The 25,206-nt window shown below is 40.2% G+C and overlaps 1 protein-coding gene and 1 long non-coding RNA gene across 3 annotated transcripts in view; one reads left to right on the top strand and one right to left on the bottom strand.

Moving 5' to 3' along the window:
• The window catches only part of ADRA1B (adrenoceptor alpha 1B), a 460,716-nt gene that overhangs the window by 142,281 nt on the left and 293,229 nt on the right, over window positions 1–25,206 (bottom strand). For both annotated transcript variants that reach the window (XM_021076921.1, XM_021076920.1), the window contains exon 5: window positions 7,849–8,139. The gene's annotated coding sequence lies outside the window, so the exon portion shown is untranslated. The remainder of the gene's footprint in view (window positions 1–7,848; window positions 8,140–25,206) is intronic.
• The window catches only part of LOC106506544, a 40,843-nt gene continuing 24,573 nt past the window's right edge, over window positions 8,937–25,206 (top strand). Inside the window, exon 1 of the long non-coding RNA XR_002339712.1 lies at window positions 8,937–9,029. This is a non-coding gene — a long non-coding RNA (uncharacterized LOC106506544). The remainder of the gene's footprint in view (window positions 9,030–25,206) is intronic.

A 25,206-nucleotide genomic window follows, 5' to 3' on the forward strand; every position in this document is an offset into this window, starting at 1 on the left:
GCAACGCTCAGTCTCTGCCATAGGCTTCTGCTCAAAAACCTTCTATGGCTCCCTTGTACTTATGTGGAGAGTTCTTAACCAGGGTTGTATATCAGAAACACTTTGGAAACTTTTTCAAAAGATATATGCTTAGGCTTCAGCCTCTGAGATTGAGTAGATCTGGGGAGAGGTTTGTAATTGGCGTTTCAGGTGGTCAACCAGAATTTTCCCTCACCCCTTTGCAAGCCTGAGTTCTGAACCACTTGAGGAAACACAAGAATCAGTCAAGCGTGGAACAAAAATTCACCTTTCTTCTCGATGAGGCTGTTTAAAGAATGCTATTTTTAGTTGTACCAACCAATAGGCTTTCTAGCACTTCCATCCCTGGATTACAGACTTATATGATTGCAAGCATAGAAGAACCACTGTATGCCTCCTGGGGAAAGGACCTTGGCCTCTGACGCAATGGCAGGGAGCAGGCCAGAACACAAGTGCTCTGTGGGCAGGCAGGTCCATGGGGCCTAAGCCACTAGCATCCATTTCCTCCTCTAAACCCAATCCATGAATCAGATGAGTTGTGCCTGTTTCCCAACCTCCTGCGGGGGCTGGGGGGGGGGCATGAGTAAGGAGTGGGGTCAAGACACCGTAAGGGTTGCAATGGGAAAGCTGAGGAGTGAGGAACAATAGGAAAACCCCTAAATTCCATCTTAAGGCCCAAGTTCCTTGAGAAAGCATATGAACACCTTTGTGATCTGTCTAGGACTTTCATTTCCAGGTTTCTGTCTTCCTGCTTCATGTTTCCTCTGCTACAAGATTTTCTCACCCCAGTGCCTTTGCTTGTACTACTTTTCTACCTGGAGAGCCCTTCCTTTTTACCTCTGTGCACTGGACTCCAGAGCTAGTGCTAGGAGGTCTCCATCAGCCTCATAATCCCACATCCATATCCCTTTGCTCTGTGTTCCCATAGCATCTTTCATATGCCATTTACACCACCTTCTCATTTTTCACATATGCATTTGTGATAGACACTGCTAGTTGCCTAGTGAGGAAACAAGAAGTTGGAGGGCTGGGAGGCAGGGAGGAGATAAACACAGAGGTGCATTTGTTTGGAGCACCCTGATGGCTTCCCCCTTTAGACTGGACATGTGGTCTCTGATCACCATCAGCCTTGCCATGCCCTGTACTGCTTCCACTTGGTTTGCCTCACATAATCACGTAACCTGCCCAGCCTTGTAGGTGTTTAGTCTTGTGAGCCATGTCCTACACCTTCCTTGGGAAGTGGCTGAGCCCACTTTGCCGGAAATACCTCCAGAGATAGAGGTATGGGTCAGCCCATGGCCCTGCAAACACCACCATTTGTCTTCCTGTAACTTGCACTTAGTGGTTCCCATCCTATCTCTCGGAGCCACACAGACTATACTGACTCTCCTGCACGATAGTTTCCTCTGACATTTAAAGTCAGACATGTTGCCAGTTTCAACTTCCTCTCAACTCCAAGCACTCAGTAACTATCAGTTGTTTTTATGAATGAGATGTTAATAGTGGACTGATTGTTAAATGCCAGATATAAGCATTTAACAAATGAAGTAAGCCTGGGTTAGCAAAGGGAAACCAGAGGGTCGGGATTTTATAGGAATTTTAGAAATCATTAGCCCAGGGATAATAGACAAGCTCATGTCTTCACTGATCAGTGGAGAGTAACTTCTTGAAGTAGGATGCTGATTCTTAGGCCACATCTGGCTTCACTGGGAAAGGATTCTGGAATGGATTAGTCATGGTTGCCAGGCAGAGGAAGGAGGGGACAGTGGAGGAATGTCAGTCATTTGCCATCTCTGATTTTACCCAATTTCAAAGGCCCAGAGAGGTGGACAAGGCATAAATGTGAGAAAAGTGCAATATAGGATCTAGAATTCCTGGCTTCTAGAGTCTTCCTTCTGTCCAAGATGCCTCACTGCTGTTGATGTCTTCCTGAAAAATTCAGATGATAATGAAATGCTTATCAAAACCTTAGTGGGGTTATTCTTTGGTTGTTGTTCCCTCATTTTCTTACCTACGAGCTAACTCAGCTGCCTCCTCCAAAGGCTGCCATTTACATTAATCTGCCTATGCATCTATTTCCCTAGTTAAATAAAAAAGAATCATCCTGCTTCTTCCGCTGCCATTCTTTTTGGAAAAGCACAATAATCAGTCTTTAATGAGCTTGTGACTCTGAACTGAGGTATAATAATTTTTGTGACTCTGCAGCTTCCGTTGATGGAAATATATTTATTTTAGAAGCTGATGACCTGTGGGAAAAGACTATTATTCTAAATATCATGATAAGGTCATGGGAGCTGATGGAGGGCTTGAGGAGAGGGGGAGGAAAGGGGAAGAGAACCACTGAAAATTAGAATTGCATATGAATGAAAATAGACTGCTTTCTATTCTGACAAGAGATCCTGGTTTAGTGATTCTTTAAGGATGTTGAAGCAAAATGTACACAGATGAGAGAAGTTTCTTAAGGCTAGTTCTGTCCTTCATCTAGGGTTCCATTAGGTAGCATGAGGGATGGTAGTTGAGGTCAGCCTTAGGTCCTAGGATGGAAGGCTAATGGGTGCTAGGAATAAGAAATAGGTTAGTCAGTGCCTATGCTTCCTATCTTTGTAGGAGACTTGTTCCTGTATTGAAATTTGCATAAAGTACTACACTTTCTATTACATAAAACCTAGATGAACCAAAAAAACCCCCAACAAACCCATAAGCAAACAAGAGTGCATAATTACCCAAAATGCTATTCCTCAGTCATTCCAGCTAAGCAAATTTTACATACATACATATACAGGTATTTCATAAGACGGGCGTCTTAGTAGACATACTCTTCTTAATCTAATTTTTACTGTATGTTGTGATCATTTTCCTTGGTCAATAAATCAGATCCATGATGTTGTATTGGACACTCATTGATTACCATCCAAACAACTATTGCGACCTTCTAATTTCTTAACAGAATGCAGAATTTCCAAGCCACATGATTTGAATAAGTCATCCTACCCCCAGCTCTGAAGTAAATGTTGATTGAGGCAATCAACTTATCTTATCACCCAGAACTTGGCATTGGTTCAGGGATGGGCACTTGACCCAAATTGGACCCAACAGGAGACATTTGCTGAGGACTTCTAGGTGAGGTCCTTGAACATGAATGTGTTAAAAGCATTTTCATGCCTACTATTCAATTTAATTTTTAACTCGTCTCATGAAGTAAAAAATATCTATTTGGCAAGTGGCTAACTAAGGCCTACAGAGGACAGCTGATCTATTCAAGATCACACAGCTAGTTAGTGGCAGAACCAGGCTTCTCTGCTTTTTGAATAGAGCTTTTAATACTCAATGATTCCTCAAAGCAGACGGATAATGGACCAGTGAATAGAATAATTCTGAAGGATGGGACCATATTATTAGGGTGACAGTTAGGATGTAAAATGATCTGTCATGTGAATCAGATGCATCCCGAATTGGAATCCTAGGATGTAAGGCACGTAGAAGCTTAGAGACTAGAGCAATAGTTCTCAAACTGTGGTCTGGAGACCCCTGGAGGTTTCTGAAATCTTTTCAAGAGGTTTACATCAAAACTATTTTCATAATGTTAAAATGGTATGTGCTTCTCTTCCAGGCTCATTGTCTCATAAGTATTCCTTGGAGTTTTCCAGAGGCCACATGACATGTGACACACAACAAACTGAATGTAGAAGGAAATATGAGAATCCAAACACCTTCTGTTAACCCAGACATTAAGGACATTTGCAGAAATGTCAAACAATGCCACTCTTCCTACTATTTTTTATTGTTGTTGTTGCTTGGAAAGTAGTTATTTAAAAAATATGTTATTTATGTTAACATGTAATATTATTATTTTTGAAAATATATTTATAAATGCATAATTTTTTTCTTCAGTTTTAACTTTGAACACAGTGAGTAAGAACAGATATAACCTACACAGACAAAAGCTGTTTGGGTCTTCAATATTTTTGAAAGTGTAAAATTGTTTTGAGGATATAACATTTGAGAACTGTTGTTAGGAGAAATGGAGAGCCAGGCTTGAAGCTAAGCTTCCAGGGGAAATGAAAACATTACTCATTAGGACTGGACTGAGGGAGGAACCACTGCCCCTGCTATGGTGGAGGGACCACCAAACTCTCAAGGAAGCCACCCTGCCTCTGTGCCAGGATCTCAACCTTACAAACATTGTCATCTCAAAAGTCAGCCCCCTTGCCACTATTCTTGCCAGCAAAATGGATCTCCTGAAAATCACTTTCTTTGAGTTACTATCTTCGGAATCAAAATTTATAGGAGTGTGTTCAATTAGCAGAATCTGAGACACATGTCTTCATTCAAGTTGCAAGCAAGACTGGAATTGGATTTGAGTTCTCCTAAGTTCTGCCTTGGAGAGGTGAGATGCAAAGGGCCGAAATAACACTTCATATAGCAAAAGCATTTAATCAGAGCCAAATAGTCAGAAAACACAACTGATGTCTGCAACACTTGGTATAAGAAGTTGTAGAGTTGTGGTTATGTGGAAGGCTCCAGGGTTAGGCAGATCTAGTTTCAATGTCTGGCTCTGTTGCTACTACCAGCACTTAAAGTCTCAATATTCTCACGTCCATCCTTTGGTAGTTATGAAGATTAATTTCTTGAAGTAACATGTTATATAATATTGTGTGTACCTAGTAAGCACCCAATAAATGGTAGCCGTTAATATTACCAATCTTCAGGCTCTTCACTAGACAGACACATTTTCCCCTAGAGGGGTAAGGGGAAGCAGAGGCAGAAGAAGGCTAGGGAATTTACATAAAATTTGAGCAAGAACTAACATCAGAACATGCTTCTGAGCTCACTGATTCTAGGTGCAGCTCTCATCCCAGTTCCTAAGCCCCATCACTTTCTTCTCCAATCAAAATGTGAAAGAAATAATAAAGATTTCATATTGGCCGGTTATTTTGGGGTGGAAATATTTAAGATGAGTTTTACTTATCTTCCTTATTCTTTTCTGCATTGTTTGAAAATTAACTAGTGAGTACATAGTATTAAAATAGTTTTTTCTTTTTTTTTTGCCTTTTTAGGGCCACACCCGTAGCATATGGAAGTTCCCAGGCTTGCTGGTCTAATCAGAGCTATAGCTGCCAGCCTCTGCCAGAGCCACAGCAACACAGGATCCAAGCCGTGTCTGCAACCTGCACCATAGCTCACAGCAACACCCGATCCTTAACCCACTGAGTGAGGCCAGGGATCAAACTCGCTACCTCGTGGTTCCTAGGTCAGATTCATTTCTGCTGAGCCACGATGGGAACTCCCTAAAACAGTTTTAAAAAATTTAAATATAGCAGTAAAGTTGTTTTTATTCTGGGGAACAAAGATGTCTTAGTTTAGGTTCCTATCAAAACTGAACCTAAGATGAGAATTTGGGATTTGGCGGTAGTTAATGTAGGAGGTGACTGAAGTCTAAGTCCTGGTTTTTTAATGAACCAGAGGGGTTAATCTAGATGACCATTTCTCAAGTGCGGATCAGTAATCAAGACAGGGTTACAAGAGATTATCTAAGTAATAGATTTCCACAGCGAAATGCGTAGGAGAGATTCTGGGACAAAAAGGTATATTTTTACTATAGGACTTCTCAGGGCCTTTGTCCTGCTAATGCACATTGAGAATCTCTGAGAGGGACTCAAAGCATCAATCTCCAGTGTTATCCTAAGAAGGCTTTGTAGGATTAATATTCTTGTGAGTACTTTGGGAAGTGATGCATGATCTCAGAGGTCACTTTAAGCTGTAAAGTTAGTGATTTCTATGATATCATTTAATCTTTCTCATCAGAAAGATGAGGAACTGTGTTGAAAATCACTTGTCAAAACCAAGAAGACAGTTACGGGCATAACTGGACTCAGATTCAAATCTTTTGGGCCACTTTTTTTCTCCCTACAGTGTGAAAAGGGCAGGCATTATTGGTTGAATTGTTTTCCCCAAGAAGACATGTCAAAGTTTAACCTCCATACCTCAGAATGTGACCTAACTTGGAAAAAAAGCCCTTACAGAGGTAACCAAGTAAAAATGAGGTCATCAGGATGTGCCCTAATCCAAGTGACTTGTGTCTTTATAAGAAGGGACAATCTGGATACAGATGCTAATAGATAGAAGATGGTGTGAAGATGTGGGGAGAATGCCATGGAGAAGGCAGAGATTGGAAGTATGAGGTCAGAAGCCAGAGAATCTCTGGGGCTACTGAGATAGACTGGGGATCCTTTACCAAAGCATTTGCAAGTAGACAAATGCCTCCATAAGCAACAGAATACAAAGAAACCGTAAGAGATTAAAAACAACTACTCATGGGCATTTGGGGCAATTATGAATGATAAGATACAGAAAGACCACAAACCAACTGCAACTTCTGAGGTGCCAAGAGCAAAAGCAGGGTACCATGCATGATCCCTGCACACAGCACCACTCAAGAGGTGGGCAGACCACCTAAGCTACTCCTTTTGCCCAACCCACCAATGTGTTCCTACCCTCATTCCTTTTAAGGAACTAGTTTCCCCACCTCAGAGAGCAAGAAAAGGAATCTGTTACTTGTTTTTGCTCCCTCATCCTGCAGCAAGAGTCCCAGGAAAGCCTTCCTTTGATTCCTTGTCTGGTCTCTTATCAATTTCTGTTGACTAAAAAGTCCAAGGACTGAAGTTGGTAACATTATCAGAAGCTGAAAGAGACTAGAAGGATCTTTCTCTTCTACATTTCAGAAGGAATGTGGCTCTGCCACCACCTCGATTTTGGACTTCTACCCTCCAGAGCTATTAAACATTTCTGCTTCACTTAGCCACCCAGATAATGGGTACTTTGATACAACTCCAGGAAACCAAGATGACAGATATGATAGGAGCCCCAGAATGATGCCTTCAGGCTCCTTTAAGTCAGACCCAAATCTGAGCTCAGAACACAGCAGTGCGTAGCCAGCCTGTAGGGAAAGCTATTGGTCTCAGCCTGGGGTAGACAGTACTTCTGTTTAACAGAAGATTGAGAACAAACAAGGAGATCCTCTATGCTCTCCTTAGACAGTCTCTCCTCTCTCCTTTCCCATCTTCTCACCTCACCAACGAAAAAGAGAACTTGGAGGCTCATAAACATTTTATGAACAAACAGAGGCCCTTTAATGATCATTTTCTTTGTGTCTGGACAGGACTATTGCCCTGTGCTGGGCTGTCAGGCCACGGAATGTGACCTCTCTCTGTGGAAAGAGCCAAGAGAGAGCTTTGCCAGCAGACTTGGCAGGAATAGAGCTGCCCCTGGTACAGATACCTGTTACCCTAGACTATTTGTGGAGAACTCATGAGTGCTCACTGCCCCCGGCAGGACTTGAACCTCTGACTGGATGAGTCATTTCTTCAATGACGTGATAAAACCTTTTGATTATCTGCCCATCACAGGTTTCTGAGATGTTAGGAGCAGATAATTAAATTCCTGCATCAACTATTAAAAATAGGCAGGGCATCCCCATTTTACTGATGAGCAAACTGAGGCCCAGATGGATAAAGGGACTTTTTCCAGGGTTGTAGAACTAATTCATTGCAGAGCTGAGACTCCCTGGAAAAAGGAGCTCCATGTAGGAGGAACTGGATATTTACCTAAGAAAATACAGCTGCAAGGTAATGGGAACTCTTGGTGGGCAGAGGAAGGGGCAGCTGCCCAAGGGAAGCACTGAGAAATGGGGATTAAGGGGCCACAGAGCTCTAGCTTTGGAGTCAGAACCAGCTTTGAATCTAGGTTCTGCCAAATATTAGCTGTGTGGCTGGTCAAGTTGCTTTCTGCACCTTGGTTGGGCTCATAAATGAAGAAAAGAGTTGTACTTACCTCATTAAGCTGTTCTGGCCATCAGATGACAGGATGTATGTATTTAACTTGGCTTCAGTCATGTGGAAATCATTCGATAAACCACGGGTATTGTTGTAACTAACAGCTCCGGAGGTGATCTAGTGAACCATGGTCCCTCTGGTAGGTAGGCTCAATTTTGGAAAGAAGATGACCATGCTGATAAGTTGGGTGTGGCTCCAAGCCAGGAAAGGCCCTCAGCAGCTTGTGGGAACCAAGGAGCAATAGGAGATCCAAGCCCACAGACCCTATTCCTGCAGCTTAGTTCAGGGCCTGTGAACAAAACAAAGCAAAACCTGGTGTGAAGTTCCAAACCATTCTCAAGTGCTGCCAAGCCTGGTCCAGTTTTCTGAGCCACACCAAGGCAGCTCCATCTCCCACTCCCTCAGAGGCAAGGCCCTCTGACCCTCTGGGAGCCAGAATCCATCAATCCTGAGCGATGGAGCAGCTGCTGGACAGAACTTGTGTTTCCAGGGAGGCTCCTGGATCTCGCCCCTGCACCCCTCACTCTGAGCTGCACCAACAGGTGGAGAAACAGGGTTGGGATAGAATCCAGGGTCAGAAGGTTAATGCTGCTGAAGGTGAGTATCAACCCCATGGCCCCTCAGCTATTGAATAGGATGGTGAATCCTCAGACTCTTCACTTTTCTCATGCAGAAATGTCTATTCCCTGCTTGTTGCCTAGAATCTCACAATGACACTTATCTGCTTCAGAGTCTTCTATGGCTCCCTATTATCTGTACCCTATAGGATGAACTTAAAATTCCTTAGCCTGGCATTCAAGACCCTTGAGGTTCTTTCTTCAGTCTTCCTCTACAGCCTGGCCCTTGCTGGGCCACCTATGGACCCATACTCCAGCCATACCCAGGACTTGCAGTTCCTCAAATGCATCTGGGGATTCTACACCACTGTGTCTTTTCTTGTGCTCATGAGAAAAATGTTTTTGTGAAGACACAATAGGTGCTTGTTGTATAGCTGTTAAATCAATCATACTTTATTTTCCCCTCTTGTCCTCTTTAAAAAGCACAATAAAAATAAAACATAGACCAACATAGCCATGAAAACTCTACCTCAAACAACAGGTATGATGGAAATAAATTCCTGATGCTGCCTTGTCCATCTTGAGCCAGGACTTCAGGAGGCTTGTACTAACACTAAAAAGGGTAAGTTGGAGCTTTTTTTTTTCCTTTTTAAAAAAAATTTATTGAGGTATAGTTGATTTACAAGGTTGTGATAATTTCTGCTGTACAACAAAAGAGATTCGGTTATACGTGTACACGCATCCATTCTCTTTCACATTCTTTTCCCACATAGATTATCACAGAATATTTTTTTATAGAATAAAATACATATATTTAAATACGATTACATTCAAATGGATTATTATATCATGGAATTTAAGAAACAGATATTAAGTGTCTCCCTCTGGAGAAGTGGAATGGAAAATATGCTGAGACAAATAAGAAATTTATTTTATGCTTTACTCCATTTTGTATGTCTTTCATCTTTACTATTTAGTATTATCTATTACATTTCAGTTTTTCTTTAAAAATTAGCATTATATTAAAATTGTGTATATTATGCAACTAAAATTTATAAAGAAGAAAGCCTTATATACCATTAAATATTTTATATAACATAATAAAAAGAATAACTTAACTGGTAAGAATAACAATAATACACCCTCTGAAAATCAGCAAAATATATAATACACAAATTAGTTAAAAAACAGTGTAACTATATAAATATGTCCTCACAATTTGTTACATCTTATTGATTCTTCAATATAGGCATTACACCATTCTAGGTGATGTGATAAACAAGACATTATAGACCTTACATTGTACCATGGAGAGAAATGGTTATTAATAATACAATTGTAGAACTGTATTATTTAATTACACAGCTGCATTATTTAATTATAATTATCATAAATTCTTTGATGGAGAGGAAATCAGAATCAGATGTAAGAAGACTTTAGCATTCCAAGAATCATGTCAAATGACCCCTTTCATGGTGGATTATGCACTTACTTACTATGAGATATATTTCTGCTTCAGAGATTCCTTGTTTGTGTATCAACTGTAGATTTTTGGTTTGATATAAGAGTCTATATGTATACGAGATTGTTTTAGGTTGTTGTTCTCTTAATTGCAAGTTCATCTTCAGTGTCCTGCATTTATACCCACCTCTTCTCATGATTTATGATTTTGGTGGTATAATTGTGCATGGATGATTTCGTATCTTTACTGTATATATACCTTTACTATATATGGTGAGCCTTGTCATTTGTGGAATTTTTGTTTCCTGTTGCTGTCTTGTCTTTTCTGCCTAGAGAAGTTCCCTTAGTATTTGTTGTAAGGCTGGTTTAGTGTTGCTGAATTCTCTCAACATTTGCTTATCTGGGAAGGTTTTGATTTCTCCTTCAAATCTGAATGATTTGAATGCCTTGCTGGGTAAAGTAATCTTGGTTGGAGGTTTTTTCCTTTCATCATGTTAAGTATGTCATGCCACTCCCTTCTGGCCTGCAGAGTTTCTGCTGAAAAATCTGCTGATAACCTTATTGGGGTTCCCTTGTATGTTACTTGTTTCTTTTCCCTAGCTGCTTTCAAGATGTTCTCTTTGTCTTTAATTTTGGTCAGTGTGATTAATATGCGTCTCTGGGTGTTCCTCCTTGGGTTTATTTTATATGGTACTCGTTGTGCTTCCTGGATTTGAGTGGGTGGTTCCTTTCCCATGTTAGGGAAGTTTTCGGCTATTATCTCTTGGAATATTTCTTTTGTCCCCTTCTCTCTCTCTTCTCCTTCTGGCACCCCTATAATATGGATGTTGGTGCATTTCACATTGTCCCAGAGTTCTGACTCTCTTCATTTGTTTTCAATCTTTTTTCTCTTTTCTGTTCCGCATCTGTGATTTCCACTAATCTGTCCTCCACCTCACTTATTCGTTCTTCTGCCTCCTGTATTCTGCTGTTAGCTGCTTCTAGTGAATTTTTTATTTCAGTTGTTGTATTTTGCATCTCTTCTTGTTTAAGTTTTATATCTTTTGTCTCTTTGCTTGGTGTTTCTTGTAAGTTATCCATCTTTGCCTCCAGTTTATTTCCAATGTCTTGCATCATCTTCAGCATCAACAATCTAAAGTCTTTTTCCTGGAGACTAAGAACTCCTCCTCGCTTAGCTGATTATCTGGGGTTTTTCCTTTCTCCCTCATCTGAGTTATAGTTCTCTGTCTCTTCATTTTGATAGGTTTTTGGTGTGGTGACCTTTTTACAGATACTAGAGTTGTAGTCTCTCTTACTTCTGGTGTCTGCCCCCCTTGTGGCTGAAGTCAGTATGGGGGCTCACTGAAGGCTTCCTGATGGGAGGGGCTGATGCCTGCCCACTGGTAGGTAGAGCTGATTCTAATCCCTCTGGTTGGTGGGGCTTTGTCTCTGGATGGGATTAGAGGCAGCTGTGTGCCTGAGGGTCTTTAAGTAGCCTCTTTACTGAGGGGCAGGGCTGTGATCCCACCTGGATTGTTGTTTGCCCTGGGGCTTCTCAGTGCTGACTGATGGGCGGGGCCTGATTTTCCCAAAATGGCCACCTCCAGAGAAAGGCACTGCTGCTGAATATTCCCGAGAGCTTTGCCTTCAATGTCCCTCCCTCACAACAAGCCACATTCACCCCTGTTTTCCCAGGATGTCCTCCAAGAACTGTGGTCAGGTTTGACCCAGATTCCCATGGAGACCTCACTCTGCCCTGGGATCCAGTGCACATGAAAGTCTGTGTGTGACTTTTAAGAATGAGGTCTCCATTTCCCCCAGTCCTGTGGAGCTCCTGTGCACAAGCCCTACTGGCCTTCAATGCCAGATGCTCCCGGGACTCTTTCTCCCAGTGCCAGATCCCAGCACGTGAGAGTTTGATGTGTGGCTCAGAACTCTCACTCCTGTAGGTGAGTCTCTGAACCAGTTAGTTTCCAGTCTGTGGAGCTTCCTATCCAGGAGGTATGGGGTTGTTTATGTCAGGAAATCGCCCCTCCTACCTCTTGATGTGGCCTCCTCTTTTTCTTCTGGAGTAGGGTATATTTTTAAGGTTTCTGGTCCATTTGGGTGGGGATTGCTCAGCTTTTAGTTGTGAATTTTGTCGTTTTTAGGAGAGAAGTTGAGCTCAAGTCCTTCTGTTCCACCATATTAATCCTCTCTCAAGTTGGAGCTTTTGTCTTGCCCTTTGTCTGCAAGTGTATAGCCCTAGAAAGGAATATTCCACCCTCCTTGGCTCCATCACTCTTTGCCCCCTATGCCATGTTACTTTCACTCAATTAGAGAAATGGGGGCTATGCCAGAGGATATGGATGTAAAACAACATTTTGTAAGAGGGAATTTGTCTTTTCTCTGTTGGGAACCAATTTATGCTGCCTTTAGTTTGGTGGAAAAATCATTTTAATAATAAATTTTTTAAAAAAATTATTAAAAAGTATAGTTGGTTTATGATGTTGTGAAAAAACCATTTTGGATGTATGAGTCTTAGGTTAAGAAAGACCCAAGCCAGTCCCAGTAGCCTTATGGTGTGAGCTACGGTAGGACCTGTATCAGTACTCCTCTGGGGCATCTCTGTCTCCCAGGGATACTGGCAATGTATAATATTTGGAAATGACTTGGAGTGCTCTTCTCCAGATCATCTCTAGACACAGCTCAGCTGGAGCCTCCTCAGAGGGGTCCTCCCTTTTTACCTTAAAATCACCATCTATGACAATCAATTCGTTTCATGTTCTTCTTCTCACTTAACAATATTTGAAATTATCTTACATATTTGTGTGCTTGTCTAAATCTCCCTATAGGAAGTAAGTGCATGAAAGCAGGGCTCCTTCCTTTGTTGCTAAGCTTTACATCCCTGTGCCTAGAGCAATGACAGGCAGTAGAAAGCTTCCATCCATGGTAGATGGTGGATCAGTAAGTTACTAAAGCCTGTGTTCCTTCCTCCCCATCCTCGTCTATTCATTCTTCACTACTGGTCTAAATTTTACCTCCTAACATATGCATAACTCCTTTATTGACTCCTCTTGGCACTTTATAACTCTGATTGACTTTTATCTTACTCTGTGTTGTGTGGATTCTGTGGACATTGTATCAACCTCACTGCCCTACTGTAATCTCCTTGAGCACAAGACCTGGGCTTTATTCCTGGTTGTGTTTCTTGGTTTGCCTACCATCCACACTGCACAGAGAGCTATTTAGATATTTGTTGATATCTGTTGCATTGAATTCCACTTTGACTGCCTCCTGCAGTGTGGACAGAGAGCATCCCTATCCTCCAGCATTTTCAAGGTAGAGGCACAGTCTTTAGCAGAATAGATTCCACACCTAGTGAATTCTCAAGCAGACAAGTGATTGTTAAGGCAAGAGACTGTTGAGTCAGGCTATTGTTTGAGCTCTAAGTGTATATTCTCCCTGGAATCAGAGAACTTATGAAAAGATAAGTAGAGCACTATGAAAGTTGCAAAATTCCATGCTATCAGTGAAATGTGGTTTCTGATCTTCCCTCAATTGCTCTTTTAAGCTGGTCCGAACAATGTTCTGAGATTCTCTTTTACTAGAATAATTCTGATGAAGAATAGTAAGCATTATATTCAAGAGAGTTAGAGCTGAGAGGGACTTTAGAAATAATCCACCTTATTAAGAGATGAGGAAACTGAAGCTTCAGAGGGGTCATGTCTAACATCACACAGAAGTCAGCGGAAAATGTGAGATACCAGGCAGGCCTCCTGACCCTTGGTCAGTGCTGTTTTCATCTCAAGTTTAATCCCTTTGTCCTTGCAGCTCTTCTGATGCTGTCACACAACACGTTTCCCCCCCAAACCAGGTTTCAATATTTTCTACACCCTGGCTGGTAGAATGGGGACCTATCTCCATGGTCTGAGTTCAAGGACATCAGAAAATCTTGCCTGTTTCCTTCCTGCCTCAGTTTCCCACCCTGGTCAGTCATTGCCAGCAGAATTGTACCATAAGAGACAAGCTACTTTATGCCTGGACATAATCTGTTTTTAGATGAAAGGTGGCCACCTCAAATGCCTGTGAGGGTCAAGCAGGTAATAATGGTGAGTTGGCACAGGTGGGGCTGTGGGGGGCTGGAGAGCATAGTCCATGTCCAATGAGCCTAAAGAGGTAGTTGTAGCTCTGCTCCAGTCAGAAACTTCTTTTGAAATTTGTGTGTTTTTGAAAGAAGCCAGAAATGCAGATCTTTTTTTTTTTTAACTTGACATCATCTGAATTTTAAGCATAGGCAATGACAACAATAGAAAAATTGAAGTATTATCTGGCCAAAAAAATAAACAAACAAAGACCTCTCCAAGCTAGACCTGATCTTTTATATAGAAATATGAAGTCATATATAGATTCTTTCTAATGGATGGAGGATGGGAGAGAGCAGAGAAATAAAATATAGGAGACTGAATGAAACACTGCATGTGCCGGGCCTGCAGCAGGATGGGAGGAATGAAGTGCCCAGGGTGCAAAAAACATTGAACTTGCATGACCTGGAGACTACTTCCTTTGATTTTGCACCCTGGGTGCCTCACTAGTCTCACCCTACCTCCAGCTCTCAGCATGGCAGGAGTGGGGTGTAGGGTAGGGAGGAGATATGAGTCAGGGGAACATAGCCACAGATCAGGCTGAGTGGAGAAGACCCCAGTAAGTGGACAAAGTGGCGTGAAGGCCACTGAAGGCCAGTTTTTCAAGCTGCATGCTGTTGCTCTGATTCTACTGCTGTGGAGTGGGCTGGGTAGAGTGTGTCCTGTACTAATGGCGCCACTGTTTGCTTCCACACTATTGCCAGACCTTCTGGAAGCCCTGACTCAGTCTTGCCCCAAGTGACCTCAGTGGAAAATGTGAGAAAGCAAGGAGCAGCAGTTGTTTTTATCTCCAAACCAAGCAAGGAAGACATTTGGAGAGTGTGCTGGGAGCCCCTAGAGTTGCTGGCGACCATTCAGGGCAGGTAGGGAAGGGGGTGTCAGCTAACCCTGAGGCCCTAGGAGTTTACATAGGACTCTGCCTCCTGTGAGCCTCCTGTGGGACAGGGCAGACTTATTGCCTTTGAGGTGCCTTCCTGCTTAATGCTGACGAAGGGGAGGCTAGGCCTTTGCAGAACATGCCGCCCCTGCTTCCTTAGTGTAGCATAGCAGGAATCTGGAGGAGCAAGACTCTGAGCAGCTCTTCCTACTGCCTCTTTGGCTCTGCAGCCACAGGTCTGTGGTTTGGGCCTAGCATTTGGGACAGCTGGGTTTGTTTTGGTGTTCAAACCAAGGGGGAGGGACATGATTTTAACATCGAAAAAATAAACTGTTTTCAAGAGAGAGAGAAGGGAAGGCTTCCAGCCAGAGCCCTTGTAGACACTAACCTCGCCTGCTCCCTTCCAATGTCAGAGAATTAACGCCTGACAGGAGCCAGCAGTCAGCAGTCAGCAATCAGCAGCAGCCCCAGGGAAATGAACAAGCAATGTTGTGGGAGCTGGCCAGTCATCTCCAAGATATTGGGAGGATCCGCACTGCCTCTCCACTGGGGGTCTCTGGGACCCCCTTGTTTACCTGAATCCTTGCTGCCATGGGCTGTTTTAAATAACTGCAGCATATGTCTGGGTCTCCAAACCCTGTGGAGGCTGCTTGAGAAGCCTGGGGAGAAGGGATTTGGGGGGATAGGAGAGATGACAGCTATCTTCAAATCCTAGACATTGGAGAAGCTGTAAATCAGAAATGGGAAAAAATAGACTTCTCTGGGACCCCAAGCTATATAATTAGGACATGATGTGGTGCTAAAGGAGATTTATTTCCCTGCTAATACAAGCAAAACAACAACAACAGCAACTCAACTATCTTTTTTTTTGAACCATCAAGGATGTCTGCCAATAATTGTGTTTCTCTCAGTCACCTCCTCAGAGAAGACTTCTATGAACTCCTCCCCGTCTCTTCCTCCACCTAAATTTGATCCTCCCTCAGCTCTGTGCCATCAATCTGCTTAATTCCCTCAATTTACTTATCAAAGTCAATAAACACTGTGCCTACTTCCTGTTCTCTTGTTTGGTTTCTACTGACCAGTCTGAGCGACAAGCTTCATGATGTTAGAGATCTTGTGTCCCATTTGTCCTTGCTTCCCCAGTGCCTAGCACAGGGCCTGTCACATAGTAGGAACTCAATAAACATTAGTTCTACCCAAGGCAATCTATAGATTCAATGCAATCCCTTTCAAAATACCAATGCATTTTTCACAGAAGTAGAACAAATAATTTAAAAATTTGTATGGAAACAAAAAAAGAACCTGAATAGCCAAAACAATATTGGGAGAGAACAGAACTGAGGAATCAGGCTCCCTGACTTAAGACTATATTACAAAGCTACAGTCATCAAAATAGTATGGTACAGGAAAAAATAGATATTTAGATCAGTGGAACAGGATAGAGAGCCCATAAATAAACCCATGCACTTATGGTCAATTAATCTATGACAAAAGAGGCAAGAATATACAGTTGAGAAAAGATGTTCTCTTCAACAAGTGGTTCTGGGAAAACTGGACAGCTATATGTAAAAGAACGAAATGAAAACATTATCTAATACTGTATACAAAAATAAACTACAAATGGATTAAAGACCCAAATTAAGGCCCCAAACTATAAAACTCCTAGAAAATAACATGGGCAGATCAATCTTTGACATAAATTATATTTTTTGGATTTGTCTCCTAAAGCAAAGGAAATAAAAGCAAAAATTAACAAATAGGAAAAAAGTAAACAAATAGGATCTAATTAAACTAAAAGATTTTGCGTAGAAAAGGAAATCACTGACAAAATGAAAAGACAACCAAGTGGGAGAAAGAATTTGCAAATTATATTACCAATAAAAGGTTGATATCCAAAATATATAAACAGCTAATCCAACTCAACATTAAAAAATCAACTTGATTAAAAAATGGGAAGAAGACATGAATAGACATTTACCAAAAAGACATAGATGGCCAATAGGCATATGAAAAAATGCTCATATCATTAATTATCAGAGAAATGCAAATTAAAACCGCATTGGAATATTACCTCACAGCTATCTATTGTCAAAAAGAACACAAATAACAAATGCTGGTGAGGATGTGGAGAAATGGGAGCCCATGTACAATGTTGGTAGGAACATAGATTAGTATAGCCACTATGGAAAACAGTAGGGAATTTCCTCAAAAAATTAAAAATAGAGTTACCATACGACCTAGAAATTCCACTTCTGGGTATATATCCGAAAAAATGAAAACACAAATTCAAAAAGATTCATGCACCCCAGTGTTCAAAGTAGCATTATTTATAACTGCCAATGAAAGCAACTTAAGTGGCCCTTAATAGATGAATGGCTAAAGAAGATGAGGTATATACACACAATGGAATGTTATTTCAGTCATGAAAAATTTTCCATTTGCAACAACATGAATAAACCTGGAAGGTATTATGCTAACTGAAATAAGTCAGAGAGAGAAAGACAAATACTATATGATATCATTTGTTTGTGGAATCTAAAAAATAAAACTATCTAGTGAATGTAACCAAAAAAAGAAACAGACTTAGGGCCTTTATGTATTAATTTCTTAGACTCACAAACAGAACAAACTAGGGGTTACCAGTGGGGAATGGAAAGGGGGGAGAAGCAATATAGGGCTAGGTGAGTGAGAGGTACAAACTACTATGTATAAATAAATAAGATACAAGGATATATTGCACAACACAGGGAGTATAGACAATATTTTATAAAAATGATAAATGGCATATAGCACTATATTGTACACCTGAAATTATATATATATACACATATATTGCACATCAACCACACTGCAAAAAAACAAAACAAAACAAAAACACATAAGTTAATTGATTGAAGAATGAATAATTCAGGAAGAAATGAATCACCCACCACTGGAAGGGTTTAGGCAGAGATTGGGTGGCTAAGAGTCAGGGGCCGTGGTGGGAACTCCTTCTCTTTTTTCTTCCTTAATCTTTTTTCTTTTGCTCAAGAGTTCCCTTAAGCATTTCTGGGGTGTCATTATGAAGAATGAGAACATTCACTTAGGCAACCACACAAAAGCCCAGGTCAGACAGATTTGTCTAGGAATCTCAACTTTACCACTCCCTAGGTATGTAGCACTAGGCAAGAGATTCAACTTCTCTGTCCCTCTGCTTTCTCCTCTGGAAAATAAGGACAATAACAATAATACCTACTTCATACATTGTGTGTTTTAAAAGGAGTGGAAGTTTATACCTTTCACGGTGCATTTACTCCAGGTTGTTGTCCCAGGTGCTTTATTTTTATTCTTTTCCAAGTTGTCACAACAATTCCATGAAATACGGACTATTGTTAGTCCTAGTTTTATAGAGGAGAGCACAGAATCTCTGAGAGAGAAAGCAGCTTGCCTAAATTCATGTAGCTAATAGACTGGGAACACAGACTTGAACAAAATCATCCAATTCCAGAGTCCACAGGTATGTAAAAGATGATAGTAATCATGATTACCAAGAGGATGATTTTTTTTAGTTGTTATTCGCTCTTGAGCCAGTCCTGGGTTTACTTATAATACTGGTCATGATTTGCAAAACATTTCACAGTCTATAAAGTGCCTTTATGGCTCTTAGCTAGACAGTTCTTCACAGTGACTCTGAGGTACCATCACTAATGGTACCCCTTTTAGAGATGATTAAAAATGAGCCTCTCTAAAGGCATGAGTCATTGGCCCAAGGACACAGCCAGTAACTGGTAGAACTGGCTCTCAAACTCTTACTTTTGACAAGGCTGTTGCATTGGTTAAATGCAAGTGAATATTTGCTAAGCACTTAGAATGGGGCCGGGCACATAGTTAGCATGGTATAAACATTAAATAAATTAATTAAATAAATATCACATGCCATTGATCTCATCAACAAATATTTTTCTAGCGCCTGCTGCCATCTGGGACATGAGAGGGGTTGTACATGTGAGCCTGGGTCTCTTGTCCCCACCCAGTGTCCAGTGTCAAGTTGCTTCTTGGCTGGACTGGTCTGTTTCTGTTCACCTTCTCCCCTCACTCTGACCTACTCTTTTTTTTTTTTTTAAAGTATAGTTGATTTATAATGTGCCAATTTCTGTTGTACAGCACAGTGACCCAGTCATACACAACACACACACATACATGCAAATTCTTTTTCTCATATTGGTCTGCTCTTTTGGGAAGCTCCCTATGATCTGGGCTCTGCCCCACAATTAAAAAAAAATGTCTTTTTACCATTCCCATTTTTCAGTCCTCTGCTTGCTACAGTCTGATGGAATTGTATTCTAGAAGGTGTTGTTAAACCACAGTGATCTGTTGGGTCACAGTGCCTCTCACATAACTGATTTACCTCCAGGAATGATTGGTGGTGGAGTTTCAGGCCCCTGCATAGGCCAAGGGGGTGACTTTGTGGGATGAGAGAGCCTTAAGTCACAGCACAGAAACTTCTAAAGCAGGAGGGCCAAGCCTGCTCAGGGTTTTGCATGGGGTCCTTCTGACTAGAAGACTGATAATGCTTCTCTTTTACTCTGTCCTGTTCATAAAAGCTCTTCCTTAAATTGCTTCAGAAGATTCCTAACATTCCTTGTCAAATGGGGCCCCAAATAATTCCTAACTCATGTTTTTAATGGAACAGATCCAGAAATTCCCAAACAATGAAGAAATAGAATTGAGAAACATGTGAACACTTACTCAGCAAGCTTTATTGAGTCTCTATTATGTGTCAGGTACTGTTTTAGGCTCTGAGGAAGCGAGAACAAGAAAGCAAGACAGATTCCCAAGAGCTTTGAGACATCCTATAAAATGTGGTTCTGCCTTTTAAAACTTGAGTGGGAGTTGCACCAGGTGATCCCCTAAAATATCGCATGCTTTAAGAACTATGAGCACATGACATGACAATCTATTGTTCTGCTTGTTCAAAGAACGTCTTTCTACAAGTAAAGAACTCATAAAATGGGGTGTGTCTGAGACTTCTGGCCATATCCTGTTATCCCTTCTCTGTCTTTTTTTTAATCCCTTCTCTTTATCCATAGTGATAGAACGTCTGGTTTATAGCTGGACGTTTGGCTACAGGGGATAAAGACTATATTTTCTATCTTCCTTTGCAGCTAGAGGTGGCCATGTGGCTAATTTTGACCAACTACATGTGAGCAGAAACATGTGTGCAAATTCTACTGACTACACTCTTAAAGTGAAGGGGTATGGTCCCTCCCATTTCCTCTTCTGACTCTGAGAGAGGATGCAGTGATGAACCATCATGGGCCATGGAGATAAAAGTATATCCTGGGGATTGCGGAGCAACAAGATAGGAGAGATGTAAATAGCCTTCTCTGTAATTTAAAATATTGATATCTGGGGGCCCCTGTCATAGCACCCAATTAGCTCTATCAGTAGTCAAAGAGTAAATTTTTCTGTTTTGATGATTGATTTGTTTATGTACTTTGATTCTATCAATTTTCATGTCCTTTGAAGCTTTTTATTAGGCATTTATCTGTTTATGATAATGTGTATTTTTGATTAATTGGCCCTTTTTATTTTTAAATGCCCCTTTTTATCTCTGGCATCACCTTTTTGCCTCAAAATATGTTTAATTTTAATTTAATGTAGCCACTTCAGCCTTCTTATGTTTATTATATGCATGATGTAGTGATTTACTCCATGGGTGTACATGGAATACCTATCTACTTTCAACATACATGTGCCTTTACGTTTAAAGTGTGAGTTGCAGGTGGCATATAGTCTGGTCTTTCTTTTATACCCATTTTGATAATTTAGTTCAAGTGTTTAGTCCCTCACATTTAAAAAAAAAATGTGTATTTGAAAACAGTTTAAGAATTACAAAAGAATTACAAAATAATCCAGAGTATTCCTATAACTATATACCTAGTTTCTCCTATTAGCAACAATGCATACTAGTAGCCCATGACCTTTAACATAATTATTGACATGGCTGGATTTAGACCTATCGTTTCAATATTTGATTTCCGTTTTGCCCTCTGTCTTCTATTCTTCTTGACTTCTTTCAGATTGTTTTAATGTTAGACTTCTCAATTTTTTTCTATGGGCTTTTTTAGCTATACTTCTTTGCATTAAATTTTTAGTAGTTACTCTAAGGGAATATAATATGAAATTTTCAGATTTCAAAGTTTAATTAGGGTTAATACTGTGCCATGGCACATAAAATGTAGAATACTTGTAATGATAGAGTTTTATTTACCTCTCTGCAGTCTGCCACCTACAACTATGCTGTAGTTGTCATACATAGTCTATCCACTTATATTATAAACCTTGCAAGACAATATTATAGTTTTTTCTTAAACTGTCACATGTATTTTAAAGAAATAAAGGGTAAAAAAATAGTTTTTATATTTATCCAGATACTTACCATTTCTGATGCTACTAATTCCTTCCTAAAGATTTGAATTTTCCTCTGGTATCATTTGCATTATGCTTGATGGAATTTATCATTTTCTGCTGTTTAATTTTTTGCTTTTTAGGGCCACAGCCATGGCATATGGAGGTTCCCAGGCTAAGGGTTGAATTGGAGCTCCAGCTGCTGGCCTATGCCACAGTCACAGCAGTGCCAGATTCCAGACCTACTGAGCGTGGCTAGGGATGGAACCCGTATCCTCACAGATACTGGTTGGATTCGTTTCTGCTGCACCACAATGGGAACTCCAGTTTTTTTTTTTTTTTTTTAATGGCTGCACCTGAAGCATATGGAAGTTCCTGGGCCAGGGACTGAATCTGAGCCACAGCTGCAGCTACACCACAGCTGTGGCAACACGAGATCCTTAACCCACTGCACCCAGCTGGGGATTGAACCCAATCCTCCACAGCGACCTGAGCCGCTTCAGTCAAATTCTTAACCCACTGTGCCACAGTGGGAACTCATATCATTTCTTGAAAATAGAACTCTTCCAACAACAAATTGTCTTAGTTTTCTTTTAACTGAAAATTTCATTGAAGTTCCCTTTTAAAAGAGGTTAGGTATAAGAATTATGTCCTTAGATATAACAATATGAATTAATCATTTTTTGCTTACAGTATTTTAAAGCTATTGCTCTCATCTTCTGACTACCATGATATCTAATAAGAAGTTTGTGGGTCTTTTGAGTCATCAGTTCCTTGTATATAAGGTGTTGGGTTTCTCTGGCTTCTGTAAAGATTTTCTCTTTATATTTGTTTTCCAGCAATTTATCTGTAATCTGTTATGTATTTTCCCCCCATCTGCCTGGATTGTGATGAGTATTTTGAATCTATAAATTTATGTCTTTCAACAAAATTTAGAAAGTTTTCAGCCATTATAATATTTTTTTCTATTCCATTTCCCCCACTTTCTCCTTCTGAGAATCTAATTACACATATGTTAGATCTTTTGATCTTATCCTACAGTTCTCTGAGGTTATGGTCATTTTTTTTCAATGTTCTTTTTTTTGTATTACTCAAATGAATTTATCACATCTGTAGTTGTATAATGATCATAACAATCTGATTTCACAGGATTTCCATCCCATAACCCAAGCACATCCCCCCATCCCCCAAACTGTCTCCTCCAGAGACCATAAGTTTTTCAATGTCTGTGAGTCAGCATCTGTTTTGCAAAGAAGATTCCACATGTCAGTGAAAGCATTTGATGTTGGTGTCTCATTGTATGGCTGACTTCACTTAGCACGATAATTTCTAGGTCCATACATGTTGCTAAAAATGCCGGTATTTCGTTCTTTTAAATGACTGAGTGATATTCCATTGTGTATATGTACCACATCTTCTGGATCCACTCCTCTGTCGATGGACATTTAGGTTGTTTCCATGTCTTGACTATTGCAAATAGTGCTGCAGTGAACATCGGAGTACATGTGTCTTTGCGAGTCGTGATTTTCTCTGGATAGATGCCCAGGAGTGGGATTGCTGGATCAAATGGTAGTTCTATGTTTAGTTTTCTGAGGAATCTCCATACTGTTTTCCACAGTGGTTGCACCAATTTACAATTCAATGTTCTTTTTATCTTTTAAATTGTATCATTTATATTTCTCTGTTTTCAAGTTTACCAATGCTTTTTTGTCAACTTTCTTCTGCTATTAAACCCATCCAATGGCTTTTTTAAAAAATTCAGATATCCCATTTTTCAGTTCTAGGGTTTCCATCAGGTTTAAAAATATTTCCATTTATCTGCTTAGATTTTCTGTTTTTCATTCATTACAAGAATATTTTCTTTTTTCTCATTTAGCCAGATTATATTAGCTACTTATAGTCCTTGCATAATTCCAACATCTGGGTCATCTCAGAGTTTGATCCTCCTTAGAGAATGATTCACATTTTCTTGGTTCTTTATTTGCTGAGTAAATTTGAATTATATCCCAGATATTACAAATGCTATATTGTGTTGATTCTGGATTCCGTTACATCCCCTGAAAGAGTGTAGATGTTTTTGTTTCAGCTGGAAATTAGCACGTACTGGTTAGACTCAAACTGCAAATTCTTGCTGTGATGAGTGATAGCTCCGCTCTGGCTCAGTTCTACTTGCAAGATGCTATTTGTCTGCTTTGTTCATACATGGTATATAAGTTAGCCAGATACTATGGAAGAGTTTTTATGTAGAATTAGGGCCACCTCTTTTCTGGTTTTCTGCTTTCTGAGCTTTTATGTTACTGTTCAGCATTTATGCTCACCTAGTCTCTCTCCTCTAGTTCTTCAGGTTAGAAAGATGGTGGGTTTTCTTTGGAGTTTTACCTGCTTCATTCTGTACTACTACTTAGGTCTCACTTGAGGCCAAAACTATAAAAACTAGAAGCTCTGCATTAGTCTCTTCTTCCAAGTTTTGATTTTCCTCCAAATATACTTGATTTTGTTCATTTTCTGGAGGCTTCTGATAGTTGCTTTTATTTTATTTAAATTTTTTTTGTCTTTTGTCTTTTTTTTTTTCTTTTAAGGCCACAACTGCAACATTTGGAGGCTCCCAGGCTAGGGGTTGAATCGGAGCTGTAGCTGCTGGCATATGCTTCAGCCACAGCATTGCCAGATCTGAGCTGCCTCTGTGACCTACACCACAGCTCATGGCAATGCCAGATCCTTAACCCACTGAACAAGGTCAGGGATCGAACCCGCAACCTCAGTAGGATTCATTTTGACTGTGCCACAACGGGAACTCCTGAATGTTGTTTTTAAACCATATTCTCCATAGTCTATAGTTACTGTCTGTAGGATGGTCAGTCCGTTAGGAGTTTAATTTACCACACTGAAATGGAACTCTGGAACTCTGAATGTATTTACTCTTTGGACATATGTTTCAAACTATTTGAAAAAATCTAACAATTCTGAACTTATATTATGGAACACCAATTTAATGGCATATTATGCAGACATTAAAAAGAGTTAAGAGTTAAGATGAAACATGTTTATGATTAAGTGAAATTTTCATGATATAAAATCATATCTCCACTTTTTTTTTAATTTTCCCACTGTACAGCAAGGGGATCAAGTTATCCTTACATGTATACATTACAATTACATTTTTTCCCCCACCCTTTGTTCTGTTGCAACATGAGTATCTAGACAAAGTTCTCAATGCTATTCAGCAGGATCTCCTTGTACATCTATTCTAAGTTGTGTCTGATAAGCCCAAGTTCCCAATCCCTCCCACTCCCTCCCCCTCCCATCAGGCAGCCACAAGTCTCTTCTCCAAGTCCATGATTTTCTTTTCTGAGGAGATGTTCATTTGTGCTGGATATTAGATTCCAGTTATAAGTGATATCATATGGTATTTGTCTTTGTCTTTCTGACTCATTTCACTCAGGATGAGCGTCTCTAGTTCCATCCATGTTGCTGCAAATGGCATTATGTCATCCTTTTTTATGGCTGAGTAGTATTCTGTTGTGTATATATACCACATCTTCTGAATCCAATCATCTGTCGATGGACATTTAGGTTGTTTCCATGTCCTGGCTCTTGTGAATAGTGCTGCTATGAACATGCGGGTGCATGTGTCTCTTTTAAGTAGCATTTTGTCTGGATCGTATCTCCACTTTGATTACAGCTTTGTAAAAATTTGAGAATGTGTGTAAAAAATGGAGGGAAACTTGGAAAAAATGAAAATGTTTTATTTTTAATGTATTCTTTATCTTTTAAAAAGGATATTTCTGTTGTCCTTGCAATAAATTTCAATGTACTTAAAAATAATTCAGGGAGAGAAACATTAGATTTTAATACTATATTGAATTTTGAACAGAGTATAAGAGGAAAAGGAAGATGAAACAGATCCTGATTCTGGGCAGTGAGTAAAGTGTTACTGGACTGAGACCTCCAGGAGAGGGGTGGAAAAG

This window comes from Sus scrofa, chromosome 16, assembly GCF_000003025.6.
Source record: "Sus scrofa isolate TJ Tabasco breed Duroc chromosome 16, Sscrofa11.1, whole genome shotgun sequence".
Taxonomy (NCBI): domain Eukaryota; kingdom Metazoa; phylum Chordata; class Mammalia; order Artiodactyla; family Suidae; genus Sus; species Sus scrofa.